Source organism: Protomyctophum parallelum (assembly GCF_964188405.1).
Source record: "Protomyctophum parallelum genome assembly, chromosome: 1".
NCBI classification, from domain to species: Eukaryota; Metazoa; Chordata; class Actinopteri; order Myctophiformes; family Myctophidae; genus Protomyctophum; species Protomyctophum parallelum.
Genome location: NC_139697.1, coordinates 99,778,311 through 99,801,489, shown reverse-complemented (window position 1 = coordinate 99,801,489; position 23,179 = coordinate 99,778,311). Strand labels below are relative to the sequence as shown.

The 23,179-nt window shown below is 43.9% G+C and overlaps 1 protein-coding gene across 1 annotated transcript in view; it reads left to right on the top strand.

The window, feature by feature from the left end:
- Positions 1–968: 968 nt before the first annotated feature.
- Positions 969–23,179, top strand: part of LOC310867119 (dual specificity protein kinase CLK4-like) — a 41,996-nt gene continuing 19,785 nt past the window's right edge. The window contains exons 1-2 of the mRNA XM_083776937.1: positions 969–1,087; positions 1,675–1,767. The gene's annotated coding sequence lies outside the window, so the exon portion shown is untranslated. The remainder of the gene's footprint in view (positions 1,088–1,674; positions 1,768–23,179) is intronic.

Sequence of the window (23,179 nt, the reverse complement as noted above, 5' to 3'; positions counted from 1 at the left end):
ACAGACATTTAGAGGGGCAGGTGCTCAAGTGAAAAAAAGGGCACCTTGTGCAGCGCATTTTGGGGCGGGAAACCATTTTGGTGCTTTATAGCTATTGAAAAATAGCAGATCTACAAGCTCATAGCGCGCCACCGAGTGGCGCGCTACGAGCTTGTAGGTCTGCTATTTTTCTTTAATCGAAGAACCACTGACATAGAAACATAGCTTTAGATTGTGGGGGCCTAAATAATATAATAGGAGTGTTTTTTTTATCAATATTTGATCAATGTCACCATGGTCCACACACTACAAATTAAGAAAAAAAATAAAACTTTTTTTTGTTGTTGTTTTTTTTAAGAGCAAAATTGCCAAAAGGGCAGGGGGTGCTCTAGCACCCCCTAGTGTCTATCTGTGCACGCCACTGCACGTCAACATAGCATATCTACAAGCACGACGCGACTCGAGCTTGTACTAGATCGTTTTTTTTCCTTTTCTTCTGAATGTTATCCTATTATTATGATGGCATGTCTAGAGTGGGATGCTATATCCTGCGGTCTCTGAGCCTATAGGGTTTTCATGTGGTTTATGTTATTGTGGTCCAGCAAGAATATTAGCCCCCAATATTATAAGCAAGAAACAGGAGAGGCCTTGTTGTTGTCGGTCGGGTCAGGGGGTCGGACTCGGTGCCTGCCGTGGCTCCGCGTCTGGGCATCTCTCTTTTCAGTGCAGCTGGCTCGGGTGTTGTGTTTTTACTACCGAGATGCGCCCCAGGAATGCATCTCCCCCCCCCCTCCCCCCGGGTACAGGGTTGTAATGTTTTTTATTGCGCCGTATGAAGTTTCTCTCTCTCTCTCTCTCTCTCTCGCATGGTTGGTGGCGGGCGGGTCTTCTTCTTTTGGCAGATCATGCGACGGCGCAGCAAGCGCCGGCACTCCCCCAGCGGAGGAGGAGGAGGGGGAGGAGGCTGGGGAGAGGAGGAGGAGGAGGAGGTGAAGGCGAAGGTCCTCAGACCTCTGAGGAAGAGCAGCTCACAAGGAGAGGAGCCTGAGAAGACACCACCACCACCAAGCAGCACCAGGAGATACCACCACCACAACACCTACGCTAGGTACGTACGTCGGCAGCCTGTCTCCTCTAATCGCTAATTGTTTGAGATAATCGCGATCATTAAAATCAAAAAAGAAAAGCAGAAATGGCAGATATACAAGCTTGTAGATCAACTGTTTCCACTGTTTCCACTATTTAACATTTGTTTTTATATTTCTTATTTATTTTCGTGTCCTGCACACAATGTGCCCAACCCTCATGGGTTTATAAGACACCATTTCACAATTGCATTTACAGCATGTTTACATTACATAATTCCTTACATTACAGCCTGTTTACATTACATAATTCCTTACATTACAGACCAGATTTATACAGTACTCTGTCTTTCCCAAGCTTGACAAATAAAATCTGCCTCAACAAAAGTCCCTTTGTCAAAACATATCTCCATTCCATTTAAATCTAGGAATTATATATATATATATCTATAATCTAGTGCAAAATGATTTAATATGTCAGTGATTTCTTAGTATGTTTTAGTTATTTGTCATATGCTCAACGCCAAAAGACACAATTCAATCGTTGATCGCGATTTCTTTTTATGCGTGACAATATTAATCGTCATCTTAAATGTCTTAATCGTGACAGCCCTAACAACCACAACAAGACCTACGGATCAGAGGAGACGCCGTCGCCAGGCAGTGGCGTCCGGAGGAACCACCACCACAAGACCTACGAAAGGTAACGGCATCTTAACCCATTTAGACCTGAGAACTGATCCTACCAGATGTCTTCTGAATCAGTGGTTCTCAAACTATTTCGTGACCCCCCTCGAATTATATGTAATAATTCGTGGACCCCGATCTCAAAATATGTTGTTCCAGGGGGGGGGATCCGCATGTAATTCCGACTGAGCATTAGTCCGACATCTGTCCCGCATATCACCCATGCGCTGCTTCCGTGCTTGCGGTTATTCAGTATTTAAGTCCGACGTCATTTTGTAGTGCTATGTTACGTCCGGGTCCAAGTGGCACCAGCTCCCGTCCGCATCTCATTGTAAATAGAATATCTAAACGCGTGAATCTTTTTACAATGATGTTATTTTTCAGAAAGGAAGCCATTGAGGGTTAAAATGGGTCTTAATGCTTCCAACTCGAGTAGAATTATTGTGTTTTGTACAAGTGTCCATGACATCAAAAATATATGATGTGGAGACAATAAAGACTATTATTATCATTATTATTGAAGGTGGCAACAGTCCATTTGCTCGGTAAAATATTTCGGGGGCATATTTAGAATGTGTGCAGGCTTGAGTATGTTGAATCTAGTTTGCATTAATGAGGATTTAGTTGACACAATGAAATAAAATGGCGATAGTATTCCATGTGGGGCAGACGGCCTGTCACAGCCAGATTTGGGAGAGCAGCGCAGCTTTGTTGTTGCGAGGAAAGCGGTAAAATGAGACTTTCGTGGTTGTTTTCGTCTCAGATTTAGTCCGACGGAGCATCACAGTATAACTCTATGGGGACACAAAAGTGACACAAAAGTAGGACCCGGAAGTATCTCAGGAGGGGGCGCTCACGTCACAGCTAAAATACTGAATCGTCAGGTTAGGGTTTGAGGTAGGTTGTGTTTGTCGGACCAATGACTAGTCTGAACTAAGTACTGCACCCAAATTGGCCTATATCTCAAGAGTGTGACTTAGGCCAATTCTTTTTTTTGTTGCCTAAGTCACATGGGTTTTTGACTTCACAATTCTTGTGAAGTGAAAAAAAAGCCAGTAAATTGGCCTAAATCTGATTTAATTCTATTTAATAACTGACACAGTGTTCTTTTTTTATAATTAATAGTCATACGCACGCACACAGAGACAGACAGACAGTAATATGCACTTTGTCACATTTGCTCTTTTGCACAGCCATCTCTTTATACGCACATACTCCTTAATCTACAAGCTCACAACGCGTCGCACTGCGACGAGTTGTGAGCTTGTAGATTGTCTATTTTCAGCAAAAGAACAGTCGTTATGACGGCAACGACACTGGTCTGAGAGGCTAAATGTCATCATTAATGGGGTTTCCATGGCTCACAAATCCATGTTAATTGAACTCTTGGAGTGTACAAATGGAGCCAAATGGACCCTGACGGGTCTGAGCCTCAGAGTTAGGGTCAGAGTAAGGTTCATTGGGTTCCTAACTATCATTTAGCCGGGGACCCCCTGGAAAACCCTCAAGGACCCCCGGACCCCGCTTATGCCTGCTCTATATTAAGTTACTCCATTATATAAAGGTGTTGTCGTGGACATGCAGTATTTTATTTTCTAGTTGTAAACTTTAATTTTATCTTTTATGCAGCCACCCTGTAAACGATCTGGCAGCGGTACTAGGTGCGTGCGTGGGGGGGGGGGGGGGAGGGAGGAGGAGGAGGAGGAGTATCTGCGCTCAGCCCACTGAGTGCTGCTTAGACGCTAACTAATGGAAGGACGGACGGGAGATTCAGGTTTTCATACTAATTGCGACTGTATTAATAATCTCTGCAACCTCGTGGTTATTATACCTGTTATGCGCCTGAGGGCGAGAAGCATACTGGGTGACAGCAGACTGCTGCGCATCCACCTGGGTGACAGCAGACTGCTGCGCATCCACCTGGGTGACAGCAGACTGCATCCACCTGGGTTACAGCAGACTGCATCCACCTGGGTTACAGCAGACTGCATCCACCTGGGTGACAGCAGACTGCATCCACCTGGGTGACAGCAGACTGCTGCGCATCCACCTGGGTGACAGCAGACTGCATCCACCTGGGTGACAGCAGACTGCATCCACCTGGGTGACAGCAGACTGCATCCACCTGGGTGACCGCAGACTGCATCCACCTGGGTGACAGCAGACTGCATACACCTGGGTGACAGCAGACTGCATCCACCTGGGTGACAGCAGACTGCATCCACCTGGGTGACAGCAGACTGCATCCACCTGGGTGACAGCAGACTGCATCCACCTGGGTGACCGCAGACTGCATCCACCTGGGTGACAGCAGACTGCATCCACCTGGGTGACAGCAGACTGCTGGGCGAGCGCTGCGCGTCCAGAGTTTATCAGGGAGACATCGAAGAGGAAGGATTGATTGGGAAGGATCAACATATGGAATGTCAGAAACAGGTTCTGACATACAGTAAATCCATATATGGAGATCTATAAGGTTTTGAGGTCAATATGTAGAGTTTCTGGCCAATATCGACGACCAACCAAACAACTGACGGGAAATGCACGATTCCATAGTAAATGCGACTTGCGGTTGCAATCCTTCTTCTTTTTCGCTGCCTTTTTTTTTTGAGCATTCTCTTGGCTCTGGCAGCCACAGCGCCGGAAGGCTATTGGTGGCATCAACAGAGGCGTTTAAAGGGATCAAGGCCAGTGAGTTGCTATAGCGGTCGCTAAGTGAGTGACTTCTGTTGCCGCCTGGCGTGGTGTGGCATGGCATGGCATGGCGTGGCGAGGTGTCGTCTGGGCTGTCAGCTGCCGTGTGGATATCCCTGAGAGCAGATTTACAGCTCTGAGAGGCAGACAGCTGGACAGACATGTTGGCCTCATTGCTCTGGAGGGCAGAAAGACACTCCTCTGGGAGATATGAGGGTTGAAGTGATTCATGCATGTTTTCTAGGGTCTCTAAAATATGGAATTCTCTGCCTTTACATGTGTGGGAGTTGTCTCATCTTCAATTCAAGAAGGTTCTAAAATCACTAATTCTCTTAACCACCAAATACTTCCCTCAACCAGTTTTGTGACTTTGATTTTAACACCCTTGTATAAAAGTTATTTTGCTATTAATGGAAACAAATGTTCCCTCCAGCTTTCCTCTGTGACATAAATACTGTATCTTTGGGGGAAAGAGTGACCCGTTTACGTAGCGTTAAGATGACATAAATACTGTATCTTTAGGGGAAAGAGAGACATGTTTATGTACCGTTAATATGACATAAATACTGTATCTTTGGGGGAAAGAGTGACATGTTTATGTACCGTTAATATGACATAAATACTGTATCTTTGGGGGAAAGAGTGACATGTTTATGTACCGTTAATATGACATAAATACTGTATCTTTAGGGGAAAGAGTGACATGTTTATGTACCGTTAATATGACATAAATACTGTATCTTTGGGGGAAAGAGTGACATGTTTATGTACCGTTAAGATGACATAAATACTGTATCTTTGGGGGAAAGAGTGACATGTTTATGTACCGTTAAGATGACATAAATACTGTATCTTTGGGGGGAAAGAGAGACATGTTTATGTACCGTTAATATGACATAAATACTGTATCTTTGGGGGAAAGAGTGACATGTTTATGTACCGTTAAGATGACATAAATACTGTATCTTTGGGGGGAAAGAGTGACATGTTTACATAGCGTTAATATGACATAAATACTGTATCTTTGGGGGAAAAAGAGACATGTTTATGTACCGTTAAGATGACATAAATACTGTATCTTTGGGGGAAAGAGTGACATGTTTACATAGCGTTAATATGACATAAATACTGTATCTTTGGGGGAAAGAGTGACATGTTTACATAGCGTTAATATGACATAAATACTGTATCTTTGGGGGGGAAAGAGAGACATGTTTATGTACCGTTAACACAAAAAATGCTGGAAACGTATCCATACGCTTTATTAATATCGAACGCCGTACGCGCGAAGCGTATGTATACGTTTTATACGTTTTTTTATTGCTTACTGTACATCAACGTCCTATGCTCCAGGACACCGAGGAAAATAACAGCGATCGTCTCCAGGAAGCTCCAATATGTGATCCGGGAGTAAAAAGCCCCTCCCTCCTGAAAAGAGGTCTGTCTGTGGCGAAGACGCTCCCTCCTCCAATGCCTCCATTACACGTATGGGTCTGCACGGCAACGGCATAGACCAACGCAGATGTCAGGGCATCTAAAATGGAGTTACCCATCTAGTAGTAGTCTAGTGTCTGTGAATACACTCGATTCCCCCTCCCCTCCTGTTTCTACATGGTTTCTCCCGAGGAATCTTTGTGGGGGGAGTCTGAGTCTCTTCTGCCCGGATCGCATTGCAGTTTGAGTTCCCTGGCCCCAGGCCACACTGCGCCTTGTAATCGCCTTGCACCGCTCTCTCATTCTCGGAAAAAGATATAACGCAGTCGTGTCGATTTGCCCTCTGCCAGTATATAAACCAAGAATAATCTTCAACGATCGCCATTTCATAACGTTTTCAACACGCACACGGCACACGCCATGATCAACTAACTGCCTGGCTACGTCTTCAGTCTTCACCAGCCATCGCTATCCGTTGTGTGGATCGCCATCGCGTCTTCACTTTGTTTGTTTGGGCAAGAAGCACGATCAGCGATGGAAAAGAGCTTTATATCCACGGCAGATAAGTAATGACGTATTATCGAAGGACCGCCATGATCAACTTACTGCCTACGCCTTCGTCAGCCAATGCAGCCATCATCGCTATCCGTTGTGTGATTGTGGATGTAGGCTATATCCACGGTATCGAGAGAGACGCCCGGCTGTGATATAGGTCTTATCACTGCAATTATAATGAATAAAAAGGCTACAATCACACAACGGATAGCGATGGCTGCATTGGCTGGTGACAACGTAGCCTCGGTCCCAGGCAGTTAGTTGATCATGGCGGTCCCTCGATAATACGTCATTACTTATCTGCCGTGGATAAAACTCTTTTCCATCGCTGATCTCTGCTTCTTTGCCCAAACAAAGTGAAGATAGCGTTGTCCAACAAAGCAGCCAGTTATTTGATCATCTCTCTCTCCTGTGCTTCTTTCCTCAAACATGTCCAGACATGTCAACCTCAACCACTAAACTCACCGATCCAGTAACGCATCTCACCGTTATACTATCGTTCTGAAGGCAGATATAAAAATAAACATAAATAAATTATTGTCATATACATACTACACACTGAATGAAAGCCCTAATTGTCTACTTTTAGGAGGAAAACAAATACATAATATTGATCCCATGTACAGTTTGTCAGTAGGATATTGAATGCAGTTGTTCAGGTCCAACTATTATTCACAAAATAAGGCCTATAGCGACATGTACATATTATATACCGTATGAAACAGAAGACCCTCTGCTTTCATAAGAAAAAAACTAATACTGTAATAATAATAAAAATCACACCCCTGTGAAGTGAGCATTTCCTCATGAAGTTATCATAGCGAGTTATAAAGGTTTAAAGTCACAGAGATTGACAGGCAGATATAAACATAAATAAATTATTATCATATACATACTACACACTGAATTAAAGCCCTGAATGTCTACTTTTAGGAGGAAAACAAATATACAAATATATACAAATATAGTTTGTCAGTAATTGGCTATTGAATGCAGCTTGCGCCCACCAGAGAGGATTTCAGAAAATGCATGGACCAGAAGAACTATTATTCACAAAATAAGGCCTATAGCGAAATGTACATACTATATACCGTATGAAACAGAAGACTCTCTGCTTTCATAAGAAAAATACTTCTACTGTAATAATAATGAAAATCACACCCCTGTGAAGTGAGCAGTGCAATGTTGCGCAACATTGCACTGCTCACTTCACAGGGGTGTGATTTTCATTATTATTACAGTAGAAGTATTTTTCTTATGAAAGCAGAGAGTCTTCTGTTTCATACGGTATATAGTATGTACATTTCGCTATAGGCCTTATTTTGTGAATAATAGTTCTTCTGGTCCATGCATTTTCTGAAATCCTCTCTGGTGGGCGCAAGCTGCATTCAATAGCCAATTACTGACAAACTATACATGGGACCATGTGTATTTGTTTTCCTCCTAAAAGTAGACATTCAGGGCTTTCATTCAGTGTGTAGTATGTATATGATATTATTTGTGTTCATTTTTATATCTGTCTGTCAATGTCTGTCAACTTCAACCTTCCATATCTCTGCTGTTTTTTCAAGCGAGCAGCGTGCCTTCAAAAGCAGGTTTTAGAAAAAGGTCAATATCTCCAGAATGGAAGATGGTAGAATCATAATTTTTTTTTAAAATTGAAGTGGACATGTTTGGCCTACTTTTTATTTATGCGATGTGATTCTCGCTATAAGAGGCCCCTCGCTGTGGGCCCCTAAAAAGTTCAAAAGTCCAATGTTAATCGCTTAGCACCAGCAAGCCTGAGCAAATAGAAAACTCTAGCATACAATGTGTTAATATGACATAAATACTGTATCTTTGGGGGGAAAGAGAGACATGTTTATGTACCGTTAAGATGACATAAATACTGTATCTTTGGTTGAAGTGATTCATGTATGTTTTCTAATCAAAATTAAAATCGCCAAAGTAACTAGTAACTACATTTTCAAATAAGTGCACTGAAGTAAAAGCACAAACTTTGCCTCTGAGATGTAGTGGAGTAGAAGTACAAATACCTCAAAATTGTACTTAAAGGACCACTTCACCACTTTTCAAACTATCTTCATATAATAGGTCCTCACTAATAATCATGATAAAATGGCACGATTTTTTTCTACTCAGTCTGTGTCTCATAGGAGGGCTGTGGGCAGTTTAGAAATCGTCTTCCAGTGACATCATTAGGCAGATTTCTTTTTTAAACAAGATTTTTTTTTACAAAAATGTTTAGATTTTCATTATTATGAGAATCGTATTGCAACTTTTCAGGACTAGTAAGCCTGCAGTTTCTATTAGCTTGTATTCCCCATCGATGATGTCACTGGAAGACGGGTTTCTGAACTGCCCACAGCCCTCCTATGAGACACAGACCGAGTAGAAGAAAATAGCGCAGTTTTTTCATGATTATTTGTGAGGACCTACTATATGAAGATCGGTTGAAAAGTGGTGAAGTGGTCCTTTAAGTAAAAGTACTCAGTTACTTTCCACCACTGGAGACATGCAGCAGAGAGCGAGCACTAAGATAACCCCCCCGGGGACACATTGCATCTGGGTGTGAATGACCGACGGCCCGCGGTCCTGCCTTCTCCCAAGACTCCACCATTTATATTACCCAATGATGTTTGGGGTGGTATTTAATCCATTCTGGACGGGAACCCCTTTTTTGGTGTGTGTGTTTTAACCATTATTTTAAACGTTATCTATTGAAAAATAGCATATCTACAAGATGCGCTATGATCTTGTAGATATGCAAAAAAAATTATATCTTTAAAGGTATATTCAGTGATTTCACTCAAAAAACCTTAGGTTTCGTTTTTGGCCTGGGACCCAGCCTTTCGTTCAATCAGGATAGAGAGTCAAAAACTAAACCTACGGTTTTTTGACCCCCAGGGGTTAACTGGGGACAGGGAGGAACTCCTTATATGGTCAGCACACTCTATAGTAGAGAGGATTATCACAACAAAACAAAAAAATAAGTGATATTTGAATTAAGTGAAATCACTGAATATACCTTTAAAATGTGGCGCAAATCTTTGAATATATATTCTTGCACAATGAACGTTTTAACTCAAATCTTTGCTTCTGGGGGGGTCCCTGCAGCCGGAACTACATATTTTCAGATGGGGCTCGGCAGCCAAATGCAGATATTTCTGGGAGTCCTTGACATGAAAATGGTTGAGCACCACTGATATAGAAACATACAGGTTTATCAGAAAACAAATTTCTTTTTAAATCGGTCTCGGGTCAAAATGGGTTAAATTGTTTTTCAATAGGTGCATCCAATCCATTGGGGACGAAACACTAAACTATTTAACGTCGATGTGTTGACCTTCACGGTCAACAACATGCGAGTCTAACCAGAAACGGGACCGCGTGTCAAAGGTCATGGAGAGAGAAGTGTGAACAGCGGGCGAGGGAGTGAGAAGAGTGCAAAAAATAGCTGAGGAGACAGGAGGAGGGGACTTAGAAAAACACTGAGCGAGAGAGAGAGAGAGAGAGAGAGAGAGAGAGACCCCCGCGTTGATTTACAGAGAGAGAGAGACCCCCCCCCCCACACACACACAGTTAATGACAGACAGGCACTTGAAGAAGTCAGACAAATAGAGAGAGAAACGAGATCTGTGTGTGAGCGTGCATGCGTGTGTGTGTGAGAGCGTGTGCGTGCGTGTGTGCGTGCGTGCGTGTGCGTGTGTGTGTGTGTTAGTGGTGTACTGGCTCTCAAACATTCCTGGCTCAGGTCACCTTCCTTCCTGTAAATAACTTTCATCCATTCCACGGAAGCTCCTGAATGACATTGTTACTTTATGGAACCTTATGTCATCTTAACGGTACATAAACATGTCACTCTTTCCCCCCAAAGATACAGTATTTATGTCATCTTAACGCTACGTAAACATGTCTCTCTTTCCCCCAAAGATACAGTATTTATGTCATCTTAACGCTATGTAAACATGTCACTCTTTCCCCCAAAGATACAGTATTTATGTCATCTTAACGCTATGTAAACATGTCACTCTTTCCCCCCAAAGATACAGTATTTATGTCATATTAACGCTATGTAAACATGTCACTCTTTCCCCCAAAGATACAGTATTTATGTCATCTTAACGCTATGTAAACATGTCACTCTTTCCCCCCAAAGATACAGTATTTATGTCATATTAACGGTACATAAACATGTCACTCTTTCCCCCAAAGATACAGTATTTATGTCATCTTAACGGTACATAAACATGTCACTCTTTCCCCCAAAGATACAGTATTTATGTCATATTAACGCTACGTAAACATGTCACTCTTTCCCCCAAAGATACAGTATTTATGTCATATTAACGCTACGTAAACATGTCACTCTTTCCCCCAAAGATACAGTATTTATGTCATATTAACGCTACGTAAACATGTCACTCTTTCCCCCAAAGATACAGTATTTATGTCATATTAACGGTACATAAACATGTCACTCTTTCCCCCAAAGATACAGTATTTATGTCATATTAACGCTACGTAAACATGTCACTCTTTCCCCCAAAGATACAGTAATTATGTCATATTAACGGTACATAAACATGTCACTCTTTCCCCCAAAGATACAGTATTTATGTCATATTAACGCTACGTAAACATGTCACTCTTTCCCCCCAAAGATACAGTATTTATGTCATATTAACGCTATGTAAACATGTCACTCTTTCCCCCAAAGATACAGTAATTATGTCATATTAACGGTACATAAACATGTCACTCTTTCCCCCAAAGATACAGTATTTATGTCATCTTAACGGTACATAAACATGTCACTCTTTCCCCCCAAAGATACAGTATTTATGTCATATTAACGGTACATAAACATGTCTCTCTTTCCCCCCAAAGATACAGTATTTATGTCATATTAACGGTACATAAACATGTCACTCTTTCTCCCCAAAGATACAGTATTTATGTCATATTAACGCTATGTAAACATGTCACTCTTTCCCCCAAAGATACAGTATTTATGTCATATTAACGGTACATAAACATGTCTCTCTTTCCCCCCAAAGATACAGTATTTATGTCATATTAACGGTACATAAACATGTCACTCTTTCTCCCCAAAGATACAGTATTTATGTCATATTAACGCTATGTAAACATGTCACTCTTTCCCCCAAAGATACAGTATTTATGTCATATTAACGGTACATAAACATGTCTCTCTTTCCCCCCAAAGATACAGTATTTATGTCATATTAACGGTACATAAACATGTCACTCTTTCTCCCCAAAGATACAGTATTTATGTCATATTAACGCTATGTAAACATGTCACTCTTTCCCCCAAAGATACAGTATTTATGTCATATTAACGGTACATAAACATGTCACTCTTTCCCCCAAAGATACAGTATTTATGTCATATTAACGCTACGTAAACATGTCACTCTTTCCCCCCAAAGATACAGTATTTATGTCATATTAACGCTATGTAAACATGTCACTCTTTCCCCCAAAGATACAGTAATTATGTCATATTAACGGTACATAAACATGTCACTCTTTCCCCCAAAGATACAGTATTTATGTCATCTTAACGGTACATAAACATGTCACTCTTTCCCCCCAAAGATACAGTATTTATGTCATATTAACGCTATGTAAACATGTCACTCTTTCCCCCAAAGATACAGTATTTATGTCATATTAACGGTACATAAACATGTCACTCTTTCCCCCAAAGATACAGTATTTATGTCATCTTAACGGTACATAAACATGTCACTCTTTCCCCCAAAGATACAGTATTTATGTCATATTAACGCTATGTAAACATGTCACTCTTTCCCCCAAAGATACAGTATTTATGTCATCTTAACGGTACATAAACATGTCACTCTTTCCCCCAAAGATACAGTATTTATGTCATATTAACGGTACATTAACATGTCTCTCTTTCCCCCCAAAGATACAGTATTTATGTCATATTAACGGTACATAAACATGTCACTCTTTCTCCCCAAAGATACAGTATTTATGTCATATTAACGCTACGTAAACATGTCACTCTTTTCCCCCAAAGATACAGTATTTATGTCACAGAGGAAAGCTGGAGGGAACATTGGTTTCCATTAATAGCAAAATAACTTTTATACAAGGGTGTTAAAATCAAAGTCACAAAACTGGTTGAGGGAAGTATTTGGTGGTTAAGAGAATTAGTGATTTCAGAACCTTCTTGAATTGAAGATGAGACAACTAACTCCCACACATGTAAAGGCAGAGAATTCCATATTTTAGACTAGAGACCCTCTGAAGGCTATTCTTATACAGAGTTTGTGACGTACAGGCCTTTGGAGGTCTGAGGTGATTTGAGTTCTTATGTGATTGTGAGTTGAGCTTCTATGTACCTGTACACAAGATAAACAATACAGTGCAACCTTGATCCTTCAGAAATGGCAAATCTACACCACACACTGTCAGCTTGTAGATCTGCTATTTTCTGGTGAAGAGACTTGGTGTAATTACTTTAACTCTGGTCCGTTTCACTAAGTATTGAGTGTATAGTGGCTAAAGTGAAGTGACATTGATGAACTCCAAGTGCTAACAAAGTATACTGAGGCACCCCTGGACCAGTGTTTTTGGCAGCACATTTTGATTTTAGTTTTAGTCGCATTTTAGTCACCTGGAATGTTTTAGTGTTAGTCTAGTTTTAGTCGACTAAATATCATAAGATTTTAGTCGACTAAATCTACAGTTGATTTAGTCGACCAAAATGTATTTTCTCGGGCCTTGATGCCGTCATAATGACTGATTTTACACTTGCTGAAAATATTATATATTATTTCCAGCAAGTGTAAAATTACTTATAGTGGATCTCTGGTCCACTAGTCCCCTCCTAACATTTTAGTCTGGTTTGTATTTGTTGGCAAAACTATCACTATTATCGCTACTGTCACTATATTTAGTCTTAGTTTTAGTCATCGTAGCTTCGTTTTCATTTAGTTTTTATCTAGTTTTCGTCAGTGAAAAAAGGTAGTTGACTGGACTTGTGTCAAGGCACCCTAGGGTGCACATAAACCGTGCTGTAAGTGTTGAAAGGATATCAATTCTTTAACAAAATTCTTTTTCACCCAGTGTCGATTATCTAATCTAATCCTGAGCGCTACACTGCCTCTGCCAACATAATGCTCCTTCTATGCATGAGTCCAAGTTTCCCTGGTTGGACGTAGCGCGTGGAAGGAACACGTCATTCCAACCAGTTCCTTTCCCCTCCATCAGGCGCCCCGGCTGGCCAGGGGGAGGCAGTTTATAGACAGGGATTACTGCATGTTTTTTGTGAGGGTACCTACCCTAGGGGACACGGGGAGAACATGTGAGGGTACCTACCCTAGGGGACACGGGGAGAACATGCGAGGGTACCTACCCCAGGGGACACGGGGAGAACATGTGAGGGTACCTACCCTATAGGGGACACGGGGAGAACATGTGAGGGTACCTACCCTAGGGGACACGGGGAGAACATGTGAGGGTACCTACCCTAGGGGACACGGGGAGAACATGTGAGGGTACCTACCCTAGGGCACACGGGGAGAACATGTGAGGGTACCTACCCTAGGGGACACGGGGAGAACATGTGAGGGTACCTACCCTAGGGGACACGGGGAGAACATGTGAGGGTACCTACCCTAGGGCACACGGGGAGAACATGTGAGGGTACCTACCCTAGGGGACACGGGGAGAACATGTGAGGGTACCTACCCTAGGGGACACGGGGAGAACATGTGAGGGTACCTACCCTAGGGGACACGGGGAGAACATGTGAGGGTACCTACCCTAGGGCACACGGGGAGAACATGTGAGGGTACAATTTACAATTTAGGCATTTAGCAGACGCTCTTAATCCAGAGCGACTTACATTAAGCAAGAACAAAACAAGCATGGGAATACATCACATAAAAAGCATTTATCATGAAACATGCGTAAACTAAGAAAGTAACAGTGGAATATCTATATAATGAAACTATACATATAAACTATACATATATACTGTGCTATACATATGTACTATGGCGTGCTATGACTACATACAATGCAATTATAGTGCTGTCTACATAACATGCTATAAGTCTGTATCAAATGCTATCTAAGTCTACAGAAATGCTATCTAAGGGGGTGGGGTAAGTGCTATGGGCCATGATGGAGTCTGAAAAGGTGGGTTTTCAGACTACGGCGGAAGATTGGGAGTGATGCTGCACTTCTGACTGCAATGGGAAGTGCATTCCACAGTTTTAGAGCCAGAATTGAGAAGAGTTTGGGACGTGTGGAGCGTTGTCCCGGCGTTTTTAGTGAGGGTACTTCCAGCTTCCCTGCGTTGGCTGATCTGAGTGAGCGGGAGGGTGTGTAGGGTTCAATCATACTTGCAAGATATGGGGGAGCCATACCTTTGGTTGCTTTGAATGCCAGCATCAGGTACCTACCCTAGGGGACACAGGAAGAACATGTGAGGGTACTGTGGTATTGTGGTATTGTGCGTGCACGTGTGTGCATAAATAAACGCGGTATGTGTGCGCATGCGTGCGCGCACGTGTGTGTGTGTAGTAACGTAACGTTAGCACACATTAATGCTGCGCACGTACCGCGGTACGTGTGTGTGTGATTACAGATTTAAGTTGTTCCTTCAGGACTAGGGCTGTCATGATTACAGATTTAAGTTGTTCCTTCAGGACTAGGGCTGTCATGATTACAGATTTAAGTTGTTCCTTCAGGACTAGGGCTGTCATTATTACAGATTTAAGTTGACTTGTAGCTTGTAGATCTGACATTTCTGCTTTTTTGAGGGGCCCAGGTTTGTGTTTTTGTGTGTACCCCATATACAGTAGCAATGCTTTGATTGGCTGAGCAATGTGTGTACCCCATATAGCGATGCTTTGATTGGCTGAGCAATGTGTGTACCCCAGAGCGATGCTTTGATTGGCTGAGCAATGTGTGTACCCCAGAGTGATGCTTTTATTGGCTGAGCAATGTGTGTACCCCAGAGCGACGCTTTGATTGGCTGAGGTACCACGGAATTGAGGATAAACAGTAAGGACAGAAAAGTGAGGACGCCAATTGTGATGTATGATGATAACAGCGGCCCCTCGCTTCATACGAGTGTGAATTTTTATTAACATTTCAACGATCAAGAAAAAAATAAGTGCGATTAGACGATTATGTAATGATTGTGACAGCCCTATTCAGGATGAGGACCGGACAGTGGAAGCTGCTGTTCCGTTATTCAGGATGAGGACCGGACAGTGGAAGCTGCTGTTCCGTTATTCAGGATGAGGACCGGACAGTGGAAGCTGCTGTTCCGTTATTCAGGATGAGGACCGGACAGTGGAAGCTGCTGTTCCGTTATTCAGGATGAGGACCGGACAGTGGAAGCTGCTGTTCCGTTATTCAGGATGAGGACCGGACAGTGGAAGCTGCTGTTCCGTTATGCAGAGTGACGGGGGATTGTGCATCCCCCGGCAGACTAGACACACCGACGGACCGACGGTCGGACATGAGCTGCTCCCGAGGGGCAGCAGTATTTGGTGTCGGGTACCATTTACAAACTTAGGACTTAGGAAGTTCCGGGAGAGAGTGATGAAGTCTCCGGACTCAGGAATGACCTGCTGCCTGCGGTGAGTCACTGGGAACACAGCGTAGCCGTGTTTCTCATTCCACAAATGCCCGGTCCTTAACAAGCTGTCCTTCCATGTAAAGGTGACTAATCAACGCTAAACGTGATTTGAAAACACGATACCAATCGGTGTTATTAACTTTGGTTCATTATTTCTCCCCTTTAAATCCATTTAGAACTACACATGTCTTCTAAATCCTGACAGTTTTCTGAAAAACCCATTGTCAGCGGTTCTCAAACTATTTCATGTCAAGGACCCCCAAAAATATATATATAATATGTAATTGGCCGCCGACCCCCATCTGAAAATATGTTGTTCGAAGGACCCCCCCCAGATAAAAAGCAAAGCTTTGAGTTAAAAACAAAATATATATATATATATATATATATATATATATATATATATTCAAAGATTTGCTCCGCATTGTCACAATCTTTCAAAAATAGAAAGTCTACAAGCTCGTAGCGCGGTGGCTATGAGGTTGTAGATCTGCTATTTTTCAATAGCTCAAGAATAACATAATGCTATAAACACCAAAAGGGGTACCCGTATAAAATGGGTTAGTAATAGCAATAGAGGGTATGCGCATGCATAAAGTGAATGGCAAATCGAGTGGCAAAGTGAGTTTAACATTGTTTAATGTCGTTTAATGCAATTAGATATGACTTTTCTGTTTGTATGTAGGGGCTGTCAAGGCCAGAAAGTAGTTTTTAGCCACTCAGAAGCCATTCCAGCATAACTTCCTGGTTTGATGATGATGTCACGTGCATACCCTCTATTGGTTAACTTATGTCATTTTTTGTCCTTGATCAGTCACCTTGAGGCACAGCTTGAATGGACCAGGCATTCGTGGAATGAGCAACACAGCTGAAGGTGTCAATGATGACAAGTTTTGTCTTGGCCTGTGAGAGAAATGGTGTCCCATACCATACCATTACCATGACACTGGCCCCATGGAAAGATGTTTCTGTGTTGGCCTGTGAGAGAGATAGCAGCCCGACCCGTACCGTGACACTGGCCCCATGGAAAGATGTTTCTGTGTTGGCCTGTGAGAGAGATAGCAGCCCGAGCCATACCATGACACTGGCCCCATGGAAAGATGTTTCTGTGTTGGCCTGTGAGAGAGAGAGCGCCCCGACCCGTACCATGACACTGGCCCCATGGAAAGATGTTTCTGTGTTGGCCTGTGAGAGAGATAGCAGCCCGACCCATACCATGACACTGGCCCCATGGAAAGATGTTTCTGTGTTGGCCTGTGAGAGAGATAGCGCCCGAGCCATACCATGACACTGGCCCCATGAAAAGATGTTTCTGTGTTGGCCTGTGAGAGAGATAGCGCCCCGAGCCATACCATGACACTGGCCCCATGGAAAGATGTTTTTGTGTTGGCCTGTGAGAGAGATAGCAGCCCGACCCATACCATGACACTGGCCCCATGGAAAGATGTTTCTGTGTTGGCCTGTGAGAGAGATAGCAGCCCGACCCATACCGTGACACTGGCCCCATGGAAAGATGTTTCTGTGTTGGCCTGTGAGAGAGATAGCAGCCCGACCCATACCATGACACTGGCCCCATGGAAAGATGTTTTTGTGTTGCCTGTGAGAGAGTTAGCGCCCCGACCCGTACCGTGACACTGGCCCCATGGAAAGATGTTTTTGTGTTGGCCTGTGAGAGATAGCAGCCCGACCCGTACCGTGACACTGGCCCCATGGAAAGATGTTTTTGTGTTGCCTGTGAGAGAGATAGCAGCCCGACCCGTACCATGACACTGGCCCCATGGAAAGATGTTTTTGTGTTGGCCTGTGAGAGATAGCAGCCCGACCCATACCATGACACTGGCCCCATGGAAAGATGTTTTTGTGTTGGCCTGTGAGAGAGATAGCAGCCCGACCCGTACCATGACACTGGCCCCATGGAAAGATGTTTTTGTGTTGGCCTGTGAGAGATAGCAGCCCGACCCGTACCATGACACTGGCCCCATGGAAAGATGTTTTTGTGTTGCCTGTGAGAGAGATAGCAGCCCGACCCGTACCATGACACTGGCCCCATGGAAAGATGTTTTTGTGTTGGCCTGTGAGAGATAGCAGCCCGACCCATACCATGACACTGGCCCCATGGAAAGATGTTTTTGTGTTGGCCTGTGAGAGAGATAGCAGCCCGACCCGTACCATGACACTGGCCCCATGGAAAGATGTTTCTGTGTTGGCCTGTGAGAGAGATAGCAGCCCGACCCGTACCATGACACTGGCCCCATGGAAAGATGTTTTTGTGTTGGCCTGTGAGAGAGATAGCAGCCCGAGCCATACCATGACACTGGCCCCATGGAAAGATGTTTTTGTGTTGGCCTGTGAGAGAGATAGCAGCCCGACCCGTACCATGACACTGGCCCCATGGAAAGATGTTTCTGTGTTGCTTGTGAGAGAGATAGCAGCCCGACCCGTACCATGACACTGGCCCCATGGAAAGATGTTTCTGTGTTGGCCTGTGAGAGAGATAGCAGCCCGAGCCATACCATGACACTGGCCCCATGGAAAGATGTTTTTGTGTTGCCTGTGAGAGAGATAGCAGCCCGACCCGTACCGTGACACTGGCCCCATGGAAAGATGTTTTTGTGTTGGCCTGTGAGAGAGTTAGCGCCCCGACCCATACCATGACACTGGCCCCATGGAAAGATGTTTTTGTGTTGCCTGTGAGAGAGTTAGCGCCCCGACCCGTACCGTGACACTGGCCCCATGGAAAGATGTTTTTGTGTTGGCCTGTGAGAGATAGCAGCCCGACCCGTACCATGACACTGGCCCCATGGAAAGATGTTTTTGTGTTGGCCTGTGAGAGATAGCAGCCCGACCCGTACCATGACACTGGCCCCATGGAAAGATGTTTCTGTGTTGGCCTGTGAGAGAGATAGCAGCCCGACCCGTACATGACACTGGCCCCATGGAAAGATGTTTCTGTGTTGGCCTGTGAGAGAGATAGCAGCCCGACCCGTACCATGACACTGGCCCCATGGAAAGATGTTTTTGTGTTGGCCTGTGAGAGAGATAGCAGCCCGAGCCATACCATGACACTGGCCCCATGGAAAGATGTTTCTGTGTTGGCCTGTGAGAGAGATAGCAGCCCGAGCCATACCATGACACTGGCCCCATGGAAAGATGTTTCTGTGTTGGCCTGTGAGAGAGATAGCAGCCCGACCCGTACCATGACACTGGCCCCATGGAAAGATGTTTCTGTGTTGGCCTGTGAGAGAGATAGCAGCCCGAGCCATACCATGACACTGGCCCCATGGAAAGATGTTTTTGTGTTGCCTGTGAGAGAGATAGCAGCCCCGGCCCATACCATGACACTGGCCCCATGGAAAGATGTTTTTGTGTTGCCTGTGAGAGAGATAGCAGCCCGACCCGTACCGTGACACTGGCCCCATGGAAAGATGTTTTTGTGTTGGCCTGTGAGAGAGATAGCAGCCCGACCCATACCATGACACTGGCCCCATGGAAAGATGTTTTTGTGTTGGCCTGTGAGAGAGATAGCAGCCCGACCCGTACCATGACACTGGCCCCATGGAAAGATGTTTCTGTGTTGGCCTGTGAGAGAGATAGCAGCCCGAGCCATACCATGACACTGGCCCCATGGAAAGATGTTTTTGTGTTGCCTGTGAGAGAGATAGCAGCCCCGGCCCATACCATGACACTGGCCCCATGGAAAGATGTTTTTGTGTTGCCTGTGAGAGAGATAGCAGCCCGACCCGTACCGTGACACTGGCCCCATGGAAAGATGTTTCTGTGTTGGCCTGTGAGAGAGATAGCAGCCCGACCCATACCATGACACTGGCCCCATGGAAAGATGTTTTTGTGTTGCCTGTGAGAGAGATAGCAGCCCGACCCGTACCGTGACACTGGCCCCATGGAAAGATGTTTTTGTGTTGGCCTGTGAGAGAGATAGCAGCCCGACCCATACCATGACACTGGCCCCATGGAAAGATGTTTTTGTGTTGCCTGTGAGAGAGATAGCAGCCCGACCCGTACCATGACACTGGCCCCATGGAAAGATGTTTTTGTGTTGGCCTGTGAGAGAGATAGCAGCCCGACCCGTACCGTGACACTGGTCCTTAGAGTATATTTGAATAGAGACGACATCCACTCCATCCACTTGCATTAAAGGGACACTTCACCCTTTTTGCAAAAACATATATGTTAATGACGTTTAGAAGCTTTAGAACACTTTCCTGGGGGTCTTTATGTGTGTAATATGTGGTTTTAGATATTTTAGATTGTAGCAGTGAGCACAGTGTCTCTGATGTCATGGACACTGGTCTCACTACCTTCCTGGACTACAATTCCCATAATTATTTGGTGCACTGCTCCTCCTTGTGAATAGGTGGAGGGCTGTCTTACTAAGACAACATGTAGTCCAGGAAGGAAGTGAGCCCAGTGTCCATGACATCAGAGACACCAGGCTCACTGCTACAATCTAAAATAACTAAAACCACATATTACACACATAAAAGTGTGGAAAGTGTTCTAAAGCTTCTAAACGTCATTAACATATATTTTTTTGCAAAAAGGGTGAAGTGTCCCTTTAAGTTGCTCAAAAGCGCATGAGGCGATTTCACTCCTCCTTCCGGGTATAGGAACAGATTGCATTCTGGGATGGATTGCAATAGTGATGATTGGGCCCAAACACATGAACGCGCTGCCGTTGAACGCGCACGAACGCACACGAGTGTGCGTCAGTCGTGAACGTGCACAATGATAGTCAACGGACCAGCGCGTTCATGTGTTTGGGGGCCCACGCTGCAATACCTTCATTCGGCCACTATGTCCATTTGGCCTCAGGGTTTCCTCTGGGTGCCTTCTCTATTCATATAGACTCTAAGCTCTGGTCCCAGACTCCCATGGGAAGATGTTTTTGTGAGAGAGTACCATACCATGACATGATGTGTTGTTTTTGGCAGCAATTTTAGTTTTAGTCACCAGGAATGTGTTAGTCTAGTTATGTAGACGGCACTATAATTGTATTGTATATAGTCATAGCACGCCATAGTACATATGTATAGCATAGTAGTATATATATAGTTTATATGTATAGTCTCATAATATAGATATTCCACTGTTACTTTCTTAGCTTACGCATGTTTTATGATAAATGCTTTTGTGATGTATTCCCATGCTTTTGTTCTTGATTATTGTAAGTCGCTCTGGATTAAGAGCGTCTGCTAAATGCCTAAATTGTAATTGTAAATTGTAGTTTTAGTCGACTAAATATCATAAGATTTTAGTCGGCTAAATCTACAGTTGATTTAGTTGACTAATGTTTTTTTTGTCGGGCCTTGATGCCGTCGTAATGGCTGATTTTACACTTGCTTGTAGATCGGCTATTTCTGCTACGACAGTTAACCCATTTTGGGCGGGAACCCCTTTTGGTGTTAGCATTACGTTATGCTTTAGCTATTGAAAAATAGCAGATCTACAAGCTCATAGTGCGCTTGTAGGTCTGCTATTTTTTTTAAATCGAAGAACGACTGACATAGAAACATAGCTTTTTCAGAAAACCGTCAGGATGTAGAAGACATTTTTAGAATCTGATCTCAGGTCAGAATGGGTTGCAACGCGGCCCCCTCTGGACTGGAGTGAGTGTGGAAATATATGAGTGGCCCTCTCCATCTTCAATGTCGCCCAACCCTGGCCCAGATTGTTCCGCGGTCGGTGCTGTCGACACCAGCCGCACCAGACGGGCCAGCTGCCGGTGACGGATGGCCAGCCATTGCAGTTGTTCCTGGCAGCCTTTATAGGCATGAGGGAGTGGGACTGTCTCTGTGGCAGAACTGTCTGTTCCTCACTGTCTGTTCAGAGATGCGTCTGTTAGCCCATTCTGAACGGGAACCCCTTTTGGTGTTTTAACCCATTTTGACCTGAGATCATATTCTACAAATCCTCTCCAAATCCTGACAGTTTTCTGAAAAAGCTATGTTTCTATGTCAGTGGTTCTTCGATTTTTAAAAAATAGCAGACCTACAAGCTCGTAGCGCGCCACACACACCAAAAGGGGTTCCCGCCGAAAATGGGTTAACTAAGCATCATGTTGTACTTTAGCTATTGGAAAAATAGCAGATCTACAAGCTCATAGCTTGTATAGGTCTACTATTTTTGAAAAATCGTAAAAATGCGGCACAAATCTTTGAATATATATTCTTTCAGAGCGAACGTTTTTGAGTGGTGCAACCACTCCAAGGAACAGCAATGTCCGTGTTCACCTATATATGTACCTATGTGTCCGCCTATGATACCACCCTGAAGTACTCGTACTAAGCACTCTGAACCGGCCCCCGATACTCTGACCCGAGTACTAGGGCTGGGTGCAATTTCTTATGAAATGAAAAGTATCATAATAAACAGTGACGCTCAGTCAGTCTAATCATGCCAGCAACACAACAACACCAGAGGGAGTTCAAAAAACCATGTGCAACCCAGATTCGGCACAAACAAGGATTGATTGATTGATTGATTAAAATATGTATTAACAGTTTGCAGAATTACACTACATTTCAAGCACAACTCAATACAAAGACTGTTAACTGTGAGTGGACACTTGTTTACAAGAGGGTCCACCTAAATTAATTTCACTCCTATGCCACAAAAATGTGGAACGCCCTACCAACTGTCATTAAGATGTAAATCCCTTGACTCCACCCACCCCTTTCCCCCCTCACTGTATACGTTTTCCCCCTTTTTACCTCCTTTATGATGATTTCCTGTTTTTGGCTTTATAGAAGTGCATAGTGTACAAAATGATATGATGAATTGAAAATGGTGGATCCTCTTGTAAACAAGTGTAATGCTTTATGGCAGGGATATTCAATTAGATTAGGCCTCCTATGTGACACAGACCGAGTAGAAGAAAACGTGCCATTTTATCATGATTATTAGTGAGGACCTATTATATGAAGATAGGTTCAAAAGTGGTCCTTTAATGGGGGGGGGGGGGGGGGGGGGTAATAACCGCCATACCGGCGGTATGGGGGCCGGCAATAAAAATCCCATACCGTCCCAGCCCTACCGAGTACCAAAACATCCGATTGACACTTAAGGCTGA